Here is a 12544-nt window from a genome sequence, read left to right on the forward strand (position 1 = left end):
GCAAAGCTGATGACGCCATGACTGAGACTTTGACATAAATGTGTTAGAGACGAAGCACATATGCACTCCTGCATGAAGCTATGTAGACACTTAGATTAAATACTCACAGACACGAAGAACATGCTTGAGACCCACTTAGATAGAGGACCGATGTACCTTTGCTATGCAGTTAACTTAACTTGCACATGAATACATATAAACTGCTTGCTGATGCAAATTGCTACTAACATGAGCAACAATGTAAATGAAGATGGAAGCAACAGCCACATTGAAATGAATGGAAGGCACTGAAAGGGCTCAAGAATACAGAGAGAGACCAAACATGCTGAATTTGCAGAGACGCGCAGACCAGGATGTCAGTGCAGTCAGTGTGCATATTCTTGCCAATGACACTGAGGGAGATAACGTTTCATATTAGCAGATGAGATAGGACACCTGCATGTTTAGAAGCTGAAAATCCTCATAAATGCAGACAGGAGAATCAAGTTTGTGGTCCCTACACACGTGACTTGAATATGAAAGACAAAGCCTATTCAATCGAGCCAGATGGCGACCGCTGTTCCCATCCAACCGAAGGCAGATGACACAAAAGTTATGCCAGGTTCATAGCCTAATGTTCTGTCTCAATGCCTAGAGGATCAGAGATGGTAACTAGTTGGGTACATGCAGCACCCTTGGGGCTGTTCTCACCACCTTGAATAGTTGCACATGGACTGATAACTTTCCAAAGTGCAAAGACTGAGAAGACCCTCTATAACCAATCCTTGCTGCAGCAACAAAACTGCTCCTCAGACTCACTAAGAGAGAGCAAATCACACCAGCACTGGGAACCATACATTAGCTACCAGTCCAGAAACACATTTTGTTCAAAATGCTCTACATAACACATTGAGCAATCCACTGCCAAGGAGCAGAGTTAATACAGGGAAACATTTCCATCTACAAGCCAAACCGAACACGAAGGTCCAGCATCAACATTCGCCTCAAACCTAAACAGTACTCAAAGTGGACATTTGGGGAAACAGTGTTCTCCTGCATAGCAGTGAAACCTTGGGACTCGCTCCCAAAGGAAATAAAAACAACAGAATATCACCTAAAGTTCAGAAAATTGTTCAACCCATGGCTCTTTAACTCACAAAGCTAAATAGGAAACATCAGGGAAGGGAAACTGCAAGCACAGCACAATAGAAACATCAAAAAGAACTGAAGCCTGATTAACCAAAACAGGGCTAACCAAAGAAATACAGCACTCCCAAATCACCACAGAATAATAGTTACTCGACAGATCAACATAATCTCGCACAAAAGAACTCAGAGGACTCCCCACTAACCCTACTAAAACTCTCTAATACTTTGCATCCTCATCCTCTGACACTGAACAAATCACACTAATAGCGCTGCTGCTGAGAAAAAAACCTAAAAGCACCACCCACTACACACACTCCACAATATACAACAGGAAACTAAACCAATCACACGCAGATCACCCCATACACACGCATGCAACAAACACCACATAACGTCTACCAACAAAAACCAAACCAGCACACAGAGACCTTTTTTTCTGAAATGAAGCTACCAACAGCACATTAAAGCTCTCTTGCGCTTTTCCCTCTCAATCACACTAACTAAGCCTTCCCAACCCTCCTTCCTTTTAAAATCCTCTAGAGCACCTGGAGACGATGAAAATGGCAGTGGTGCGTGGTATAAATCACAAAAGCATGACATCATTGTGTATCTCTTAATTATAAATATTCATTAGGTCGTAGACATTTTAGTAGGGTGCAGATATATATATCTGTTGATTGGTCAAAATGGAGTAAAATCTGCCTGGGCCGTTTTCTTACCTGTACTCACAGGTTGGAACCACACAGTCAGTGTATCCAGCCCCAAACCCTCATATATTAACAGGCTACACATTGATTTTGCGGTCAACTGGGTTTATTAGATGAACTTTAGCAGTCTTTTGAAAACAAGAAAACAGGTACTGGTTACTAAAATTTGTATTTTATTAATTGCAAAATATTGAACTCAAAATGTAATTATCCTGCATAATGCATTTGCCATTATGTAATATTTCAGTTTCCCACTATTATTGATACGTATTTCATATTTTACTTGGTTACTTGTCATCGATTTTTAAATGTTTCTTTAAAAAAACGTTTTTTATTTGTTCAGATCTATTTAGTGATAACGTGAGTGGCATTTAGAATCAAATTCTATATGCAGGGGGAAGGGTCTGCCTTGGATCCTTGTATCTATTCAATAGTTGTTGCTATTGTTCGTTCACTTTCCAGATTCAGCTGGATCTATGATGCGTGTCAGCAAGAATGGCAGCCACCATTTGAGTTTGCTTTATATACTACGGCAACAGACAAAGTAAAATGATCTATATTGAAGTCACAGAGTAGAAATCTGTGGGTGAACTATACGGGCCGCCATCCTGGAATGGAGTTTCTAGTGCTGTCAGGGGTTTTGACCCGTGTTCGAGTTATTATGCTGCAACATTTGGGGCTGTGGGCTCAGAAAATCCAAGATGGCTGAAAAAGCCCACATTGCGCCAGAATCAAGGAAAACTGTGCAGTTTTTGCGCACACCAAAATGGTCGCCTGACCTACCACCCACCAGTGCAAGCGTGATGGGCCAGTAGCGCCATGAGTGAAACGTGGTGCCAAAGGAAAAACAGCAGTGCCTGTTAGGTCAAAAACGCTTTGAAATCACCTTTGTTTCTCTGAAATGCAAGCTCAAAATGCCTATTTTAAGCATTGCAAGATATTCAAAAATCTCACTGAACAGCAGCAAACATTTGGCAGAATGTGGTCTTGTGTGCATACAAAATCTGGAAAGATGAAGAGCCCAAAACAATGTTTATAACAAAACTGGCTGAGCTGTGGATGTCAGCAGCTGAAGTTAAATTGGACTGAAAGCCACTAAAATCTAAATGTTTAAAATAAATGAGTGACCTACTGTTGAGTGTCACGTAGTTTGCAACTGTTAAATGTCATAGTTTTGAATTTAGAATCAGCATTCTAGCTGCATGTGTAAAAATTGTAAGTTTGATTTGGATGAAGAAAAACTGGGAACAAAAGTGACATTTGGCTGAAGCCTGGCTTGAAGAGATTGAATTCTGCCCGGCAACTACCCCCGACAGGAGTGGAAACTTGCCCCGCAACTGCATTCCAGGCCTGGCTGCCTTCTGCTGTTCCCACCAAAAGGAGATGACACCTCCCTGATTGAATCAGGGGAGGAGCACCTGGGAGCAGGTAAACAGAACAATGAGCCTTCCTTGGCTCAGGCAAATGTTAAATTAGGGGGGGTCGTAAACGGCTTCCTCTTGAGAGAAACAGGGAGAGGCAGTGCCTCTGTGAGCAACTTGAGTTGGAGGAAGTGGACAAACCAGAAATTCCACCATGTGCTTTGGGAAACCACACCCCTCTGGGCCAGAGCATAATTTTAAAAAGATGGATAATTCATAGTACGGACTTGTCAAAATTATATAATTAATATCATTATTCTTGTGATTTTTCTGTGCACATTTTAAGAGGTGTTAGGACTCTGTGGTATGTTCTTGGGGGTAGTAGTGGAAAATAAGGTATTACTCCGAATGTCTGTATGTTAAAAATTTGACACTTTATCATCTGATGCCCATATTCCATGTGCATGTTTGTGTAAATTCTGGAAAAGGTTAGAGGTTGTGTTCTTGATGAAAAGGGCAGAATTCTGTCATAAGTGGACCCGACATCTTACAAAGACAGGGATCGGATGGTTTGGTGCTACAGAAAATATGTTAACTGGACATATAATATTAGAAAAATTGTACGTAGATAAATATGTATTTGGATCAAGAATAGATTTGTGTGCAAATTGACCAGGGGTGGATCCTCTGACCCATAAACTACCTCATCTTGATGACACTCCATTTCCTTCCCCCAATCAAGGGAGAGAGGAGAGCGTGGCCAATGATAAGTTGTGAGGAGCAGGCTTAGTTAAGCCCACGCACACACCCACTTTCAAAACACATAAAAAGAGACTGCTTGGACAGGCGAGTCATTCACTTTCCACTTTCTTGTGACGCATTTTGCCAGACCAGACAATATCCAGAAGGATCATCTCCAGAACCAGAGACCAGACCACTCTGCAGTGCCAAGAACTTTTGCCAGAACCAGAGACCAAACCGCTGTGAAGTGCAGACCAGAGGTGACCCAGTGAGCTGTGACTTCAGAACCACCCGCCACGAGTCCAGTCCAAACCTGATCAGACCTTGACGGCCTATTTCAAATTTATAGTGTGAGTACTCAGCTAGAACTGTGCCAGAACTAATCTCTTAGTTTAAAATAATCTGATTCAAAACATTTGAACCTGTCAAGAACTGCATCATAGGAATCGTGTGTTCATTCTGTCTTTTCAAAGCTGCAAAAGTGTCATTTTGTCATTCTGAAGTTTACTTTAATTTCGAAAAACTACCTTCACAAATTTGTCCGTATCTTTTGATTCGTAGGTGCTAGGAATGAGATTTAACTTGCATTTGAAAGCCAAGATTCTAATCTTTCCAATAAGCCTAATTTCTATTCCTTATCGTTATTCCGTAATCGCGCTCGATACATTCGGAAAAATTGCAGCGAATTGTCATTTCGCTCAATTTCGTTTTCTGTCAAAATAGCTGCTTTTGCTTGAACTGCTTAAATTCGTTTTCAACCTGCTAATCCCTCATTGAGCATCGCAAGTGTGACTTGAATTAATCTTAAATAGCTATCACCTACCCTGAACCTCCTATATGGAATTAAAAGCATTTTTAGCATATTTTACTTCATTGCCACCACATTTAAAAGGATTTGCCTGCTTTAAAATTATACCTGTTTTCCTCTAAGCTCGCTGGGGGGAACTGGAACTTTGTATTGCATTTTGTTTGTATTCCTGAAAATTGTGTGCTCCCCTTCCATCTCCTTATATTGCATAGGGGGGGAGTGAATTGCCACAAGGGGAAAAGTGAACATATTATCTCTTTTGAAACCCTCTCAGTTATTTCTGTACTGCATTCTTTCCATCATTGTTTTTCCTTGAAACCATAAAAGCATTCTCAGTTACCTTTTCCTTCCTATACTAACTCTTAAGTAATTAAATCAGTGTGCTAGTGTAACATCATCCATTGTTGATCACTGTCATATGCCTAAGTGTGATATAAAATATTAATTTATTATAAAAGTGTGATATATATATATATATTGTTTAATTTTTCCAATAAATCTTTTAAATTGCAAAACACACCTACTTCTTGGCTCAGTGAGGTCAGGGGGATTCAAAGAGAGGGGCGTTATATAAGGGTTTATCATCCAGAGTATAACTTGTCATAAAAATATATAAATAAGGGCTTCCCTTGGGCGTCCCAGACGAGGCACTGACTTAGTGGGATTGCTGAATTGAAGTCACTTGACAGATTGGGGGCTCGAGCCGGGGATTCTGGATTAGAACTATCACTTGTGCAGATTAATACAGTGTGCTAACTGACAGGATATATAAATTCTCTTGGATCACCACGCTGTGTTACACTGTAAAAACACCCCTCAAAGGAACGCGCTAAGGAAACGGTCTGTTTTGCAAAATAAAAAAATAAAATACAAACTTCTGTAAGTCAGGAAGGAAATCAAGTTTCAGAATGACGACCTGGGTAGTTATCAAAATAGCCAGAGAACACCTCTTACATAAGCTATTTGTGAGAGGTGAGTGACCATCAGGACCAGGCAGTCTGGTTGCAGGCAATCGCACCCCAGATCACTGAAACAGGGTCAGATAAATGGAGAGATCAGGGTCCCTTACATGTGGCCCTGAGTGAACTATATATGGCCCCTAAGGCCAAGGATGAGCACAACAAGATTGTCAGGATAGCAGCATATTTATATTTATATATGGGAGCCATACAGGATAAATGTGCTGAAGGCCAAGATCTGGCAAATAGGCAACTGATGGCATTAGAGAAGGCCCAATCTGACCTGGTCTCTTCTGAGCAGAGGCTGCAGAGGAGCCAGGAGTCAGAAAATGATAGTAGGCAGTATATTATTAAAATAAAGGAGGATATGGATATCCTGCAACAGGAAAAGTCTGACCAGGATAACAGATTTCTAGCCTTGCAGAAGGAGTACCAAGACGGTTTGGATGCCCTACTGCAGAGCCAGAAAAAGCTGGAGCAACAACTGGACTTCAATAGGGCCTGCGCAGAGCAGGTAGTCACCCTGCAAAGCCACCTAGATAGGGAGAAGACAAAGAGCAATAAACTGATTTTGAAAGACCTGGATACCCAGGCAGAGTTTGATCAAGAACGCCAGAAGGCTGGTGCCTTTCAAAGGCAGAGGGACGACCTGGCGGCACAGATGGAGGCACTTTGTCAGGAAAGGGACACCTTAGGCCCGGAAGTCTGCCAATTAAAAGAAAAAATTGAAGAAAATCACTCGGCCCTTCAAGGACTGGGTGACCTCCAAAAAGAGCATCAGAACTTGTTAGAGCACACCAGGAGGGTGGAAGATGCTCTGGCAAGAAAGGAGCAGGCCAGTAGGGATGGGACTCAGGAGGTAACCCTCCTGCAGCAAAGACTGGCCCAGTACTCCAGGACCAACCAGGAAGCGCAGAGAGAAAATGAGGCTCTCTGTCAGCACAATGATAGGCTCCAGCAACAGGTAGCCATGCAGGAGAGACTGATAGAGTCTAGTAAGGCCTTAACTGAGGAACTGAAAGCGCAGGCTCTTGCATTGCAACAGGGAGCAGGGGCTGACAGAGATGAAGTTCGCTGGGAAAGGGAAACACCTGAGCATAACCTCAGGAGCCCCAGTACCAGAGGCCTTCATCTCTCCCAGTCCCTGGACTCTGCCACCCCCATGTCCCCTGGCGCACATGAGCACAGGGCCACAGGGATGGCAGATTACTATCCAGCCAAAAGTATCGGGCTCATAGGCCAGTACCACTGAGGAATGGATGGGCGGGCATACGGGCATGGGCACCTAAGTACAGTGCAATTTAGTGGGGAACCCCAGGAGAGTAGGCCCACTAAGGGCATCCTGAAAACCTCTGCCCAGTTAGGTCAGTGGGGGGGGTACCCATCAAATCCTGGCAGCAAGGAGGGATCTGAAGACTCCTCTGAGCGGCCCAGGACACAGGAGACTAGGTCCCCACATTCTGCCAGCCATTCCCAGGCTCGCAGAATCCGGGAAAACCTGGAAGACCAGATGGGCACCTCTGGGAGCAGTGCTTCTGAGTCAGAGGATGAATGGACCAGGGTTACCCAAACCAAAAAGGCCAATAAGGAAAAAAGGGCCTTGCTTAAGGACCCCTTAAAACAGATTAAGGCAATAAGGAGTGTCATCACGCCTTATCACAAGAACGCCAAGTATTCTGTTTGGGAACACTTGGAGCTTTATGAGCAATTGATGGAGACTTTCCATTTGAAGGACAGCAGCAGCTGCATTCAGTATGTGAAATGGACATTCTCCCCAGAATACTCCAGTTTCTTTGCGGGGCTGGAGGACCAAAATCATTCAAGATGGTCCACCTACAGGGCGGCCATCTTGAAACATTTTTCTGTTCACAGAAATCCCCAAGAGGCTCGCTAGGCAGCCTACAATTTGCAATGTGGGGAGGATCAGGCCCCACAAGAATTTGTGCAGGAGTTAAAGCATGCTTTTGCGCAGACTACAAAAAGGGTACGCACGGACAGTAAAGAATTTGTTAATACGTTTTCCATGCCTTACCCAAATACATAATGACCCAGCTTGTGAGAGACTTTCATGAGAAAAGATCTTTAGACTGGGTCATTGAGAAAGCCACCCGCATCTATGAGGTGCAGAAACCGGTGGAAAATAAGAATCAGCCCAACAACCCCAAAACCAACAGCACCCCTGCTGCTGCCAAGGTGGCAGAGGTAAAGGTTGCCCCCGTTTTAGATTTGGAGATGGGGGAGGCCTTAAAACCTGCCTGCACCGAATAATTCACAGCCCAGAAGGCCCTCGGGCCAGTCACAGACAGGGAGTCAAGGAGGTAATCCCACAAATGGGGTCCCTCGCTCCCCTGACTATGTAGGTCCCCGATACAAGGGAAACAGACCCATCCTGGGTTACGTGTGGACTCCTCATGCCCAAGGGGGGGGATCCAGCCAAGCACCTGACCCAGGAAACTTCCCTCCTAACTTCCCACAGGAGGGCAGAAATTCACCAAACCCTGGGCATAACTTTTTCCCCAGGTATCCACCCAACTTCCAACCCCAAAATCATTCATCCTTCTTTCCCCAATTCCCTGAGTCCAGACCACCTAATACGGGAGAGGGGAGGCCAAGGATGGAGGGGTACCCAAATCTTCCCAACCTGGGGTACTACCAGAGAAGGGATAGCTACCCTTCCCGGGATCAGCCCAGGGGAGAAAACAGAACTCCTCCCAAGGAAAAATGGGTCCCAAGGAATTCCAATCCAGACTGGGTAGATGTGGGGATTGAGCTGTCGCCGCCCATCATTCTATCCCAGAACCAACAATACCGAAAACCCCTGGTTCAAACCCATCCTGGTGACTGGCTCCAAAAAGGGGGGGGGGCGGCCCAGAACCGGAACCAGGGGAACCCAAAACCGCATCAATAGACTGGGTAGATGTGGGGATTGAGCTGTCGCCACCCATCATCCTATCCCAGAACCAACAGCATCAAAATCCCCGGGTTCAAAACCACCCTGGTGACTGACTCCAAAACGGGGGGGGCAGCCCAGGACCGGAATCAGGGGAACTCGAATATCCTCTTTCAAGTTGCCAACTTTTTCTTGCAGATTCCCATGACTCTCCACAGAATTCTGCCCAAATCTCTTCTCTCGCAATGTCCAAAACCAGAAAATGAGCCCACCAGTTGTCCAAAAATGTGCATTATCTGTGCCCCGTTGAGGAGAAGGAGGGAAGATACTATGCCCCGGTACAAGTACAGGGGCAGAGTACAATTTTGGCACTGGTGGACACAGGATCCCAAGCTACTCTTCTGTCCAAAAAGGCCTTTGATGAAATAAATTCCGGAAGGGGGGAGAAATACCAGATTCCTCTCACCTCTCTCCCTGGACAACTGCAGAACTTTGACGGGAAGGAAATTCCCATTGAGGGGACTGCAGATTTGGACATTAAAATTTGGCCACACAAGGTGAAACACCCGGTCATAGTAGTGACTCCAGAGGGCATCCCTTGTTTACTAGGGAATGACCTCCTGAGAAGGTTGTCACCCCTAACAGATTACGTAAACAAGGTCCTCTGGACCCAGACTAGCCGACCAATAAAATTAAAACAGAGTGTCAACCATGTTAGTTTCAACGGCACCTGCCACATGGTTGAACAAAAATCTGACCAAGTAGAATTTCACTTCCAGAATAACCAAATTCCAGATGTGACAGTAATAGCAGTAGGACAACAGACTGGTGATGGGGGGTCCTCTCTATTTCTGAAAATCAACCTTCCTTCCAGTTTAAGGTGGTATTCTACACTGGAAGGAAACACTCTGAAATTCTTTACTAATCCACAATCAGAAACTCCCACTCCTACAGTCCAGAAAGATGTGAAATCAGCTCAGAGCCTGGCTGATATTCAGCAAATTGGAGAGCAGTTGTTCATCCCTGTTCAGTTAAATGATGCGAAGGACTCTGTTCTCGCTCGAGTTTGTGTGAACAATGGTAAGAGCTTCATCAGCGAAGCCATGTTCCGCCAACTCCAAAAAGATCCAGCCATTCCCACATTCAAACTGATAGACGAATGGGAAATGGATCTGGAAACACCCAATTCCAAACATCTCCTGCCAAGCAGGTGTATGCTCAAAATCTCCATTGGCAACAAGAGCATAGTCCATAATTGTTGGGTCGTGCGAGACGTCACTGCTACCTTTTACTTAGGCAGTGACATTCTCAATCGCTTTGCCATTAGTTTGGACCTAATAAACTTCAAAGCTTGGTCCCGATTAGCGGATAATGCCATGGGCTTTGATGATCCAGAAAAAGCATTTAGGTCAGCTCAATTGCTACCTTATGCAGTTGAAATTCAGGTTAAAGAGGAAGTCACCATCCCAGAAAGGACCTGACAATTCTCCCTGGAAGTTAAAGTTAAAAGAGGACAAAAATTGAAAACCCCTGATGCTTATATTCATCTAAATGCTTCTCTCCAACAGCAAGGGTTGGGGGTAAACCCAACACCATTAGTCAACATAGAACATGACACCATTCCAATTGAGGTGGATAGCAGCGACTTAAAGAGTATCACTCTAGACGCAGGCACAATTATTGGAATGGCGGTTGATGACCGACATTTCTCCATTGATTTAGGAAATTAACTGTTAGGACCAATCCCCAAGGACTGTTTTGACAGTGACAGTGATGACAATACTACACCAGACAGGATCTTTACCCGGCATGGGGGGAACTTCCTGGTGTACACTTCCTGCCCTTATGGTAAGGAAGATGTGACTTGTGACTTCAGAAGGGATGATGTGATTTTCCAGGTCCATGAGGGCTGCCTTTCCCACCTGAAGCCTCCAGTCCAAATCAGCACTCTGACCAGGGACTTCTTCACCCAGCTGGAGGAGGCCGCTGAGATAGCAAAACCAGAAGTCTTTCCAGGCTTCAGGCAGATGGTGGAAGAGAGAGTCAACCTAGCTGATGCCTGTGTGACCCTGGAAAAGAATAAAAAGTTGAAACAAGTTTTCTTGGATTTCCAAGATCTCTTTGCGGTAGACTCATATGACTGTGGTCGCACCGACATCCACACAACAACAATTCCCACGGACCCTGGCATGATTCCAGTGTTTGTGAAGCAATATCGCTTGCCTCTTGCATCAATGGAGTCCCTTACTGAAATAATTAAGAACCTTGAGTCCCGGGGAATAATCGGTCCAATACACAGCACCTTCAATAATCCGGTGCTGGGAATATTGAAGCCAAACGGCCAGTGGAGACTCTGCACCGACCTTAGGGAGCTCAACAAACGGGTCCATACTTCCCGATGGCCTCTTCCCTACATTGACCAAGGGGTGGCCCAGATCCAGGGGTCCCAGGTATTCACTGCAATAGACTTGACCAATGGATACTGGACCGTGCCTGTCAGTAGGGAGGACCAATACAAACTGGCTTTTACCTTTGGGGGCCAGCAGTACACATGGACCCGGACTCCCTTTGGATACCTCAACTCCGGCAATGAATTCAACATTTTCCTACACAAGGCCATGCCCGACCTGGGTGCGAGGGTTAACCTGGCTTATGTAAAGGATGTCCTCATCAAAAGTTCATCTGTGGAGGAACACATAGCGGAGATCTGTTATGTTCTGACACAGTTGAGGGCCGCCGGAGCAAAACTTTCCTTTCAGAAAGCACAGTGGTGTAGAACCCGTGTCAATTTCTTGGGGCATGAGGTTACTCCTCAGGTTCTCTGTCCCCAGGAAAAGAAAGTGGAGGCACTTCAGAAACTGAAAGACCCCACAACTCTGCGGGAACTAAGGAGCCTCCTTGGACTGACTAATTACAGCAGAAAGTTCATTTAGGGCTACACAGAGATCACCAGACCCCTGATTCATCTCTTGAAGGGGGGAGTAAAGTGGGAATGGGGTCCAGAACAATCCGAGGCAGTAAGACAGCTCAAAAGAAGCCTCTCACAAGCGCCCTGCCTAGCTTACCCTGTCAGAAACAAGGAGTTTTTCCTGGAGACAGGGTTCTCTAATACGTGCTTGACGGCAGTATTATACCAAAAGCATGACAAGGTCAATAAAGTAATCTCTTATGCGTGCAAAACTTTATCCTCTGTGGAGGAAAAATTCAATGATTGTGAGAAGGCACTCCTGGCAACGGTGTGGGCATTGAAGAATTACCGCCCGTTCATCCAGGGGGAACACATCATAGTGGAGACTCCACACCAGCCTCTGCAATATCTCCAAAGTGACAGAATCCGAGCCGGAAATGTGAGTAATTCCCGAATTACTTCCTGGATTCTGTCAATGCAAGGCTTTCCTGTGGAAGTCAGATATGGCCAAAACAAGAAGAGTCCCCTCACGCAAGGTCTGGCCGACTTGCATGATTGTGCCAGAGAAAACTGTCTTGAGGACGAAAGTCTAAAAATCAAGGACAACATGAAGCATACCTTAATTCCCCACACAAAGTCTTTGAAGAAGACAAGTGTGAGGGAATGCCCACTGTCTTTGTGGATGGATGCTCTTACCATGTTGACAACAATGGGGAGAAAGAACTGGTGGCCGGCGTAGGGAATGCATGGGTGAATGAGTCCCCAGAACCCTCCGCTGGGTACAAAATTGGTCCCCGAAGTAGTCATGTGGCAGAATTGATGGCTGTGCATCAGGCCATCCTCACTGCTGTCCAACATCACCTCCACGAACTGGTCATAATCACAGATTCAGATTATGTACGGAACGGGTTCGGGGAGCACCTGGTTAATTGGAAAACCAGTGGAATGTTATGTGCTAATAACAAACCCCTGAAACATGGGAAGTTAATTCAAAACATTGATGATCTGGTCACCTTGAATGGGATGACCATCTACTGGAAGA

This window comes from Ambystoma mexicanum, chromosome 4q, assembly GCF_040938575.1.
Source record: "Ambystoma mexicanum isolate Mex_15411 chromosome 4q, UKY_AmexF1_1, whole genome shotgun sequence".
NCBI classification, from domain to species: Eukaryota; Metazoa; Chordata; class Amphibia; order Caudata; family Ambystomatidae; genus Ambystoma; species Ambystoma mexicanum.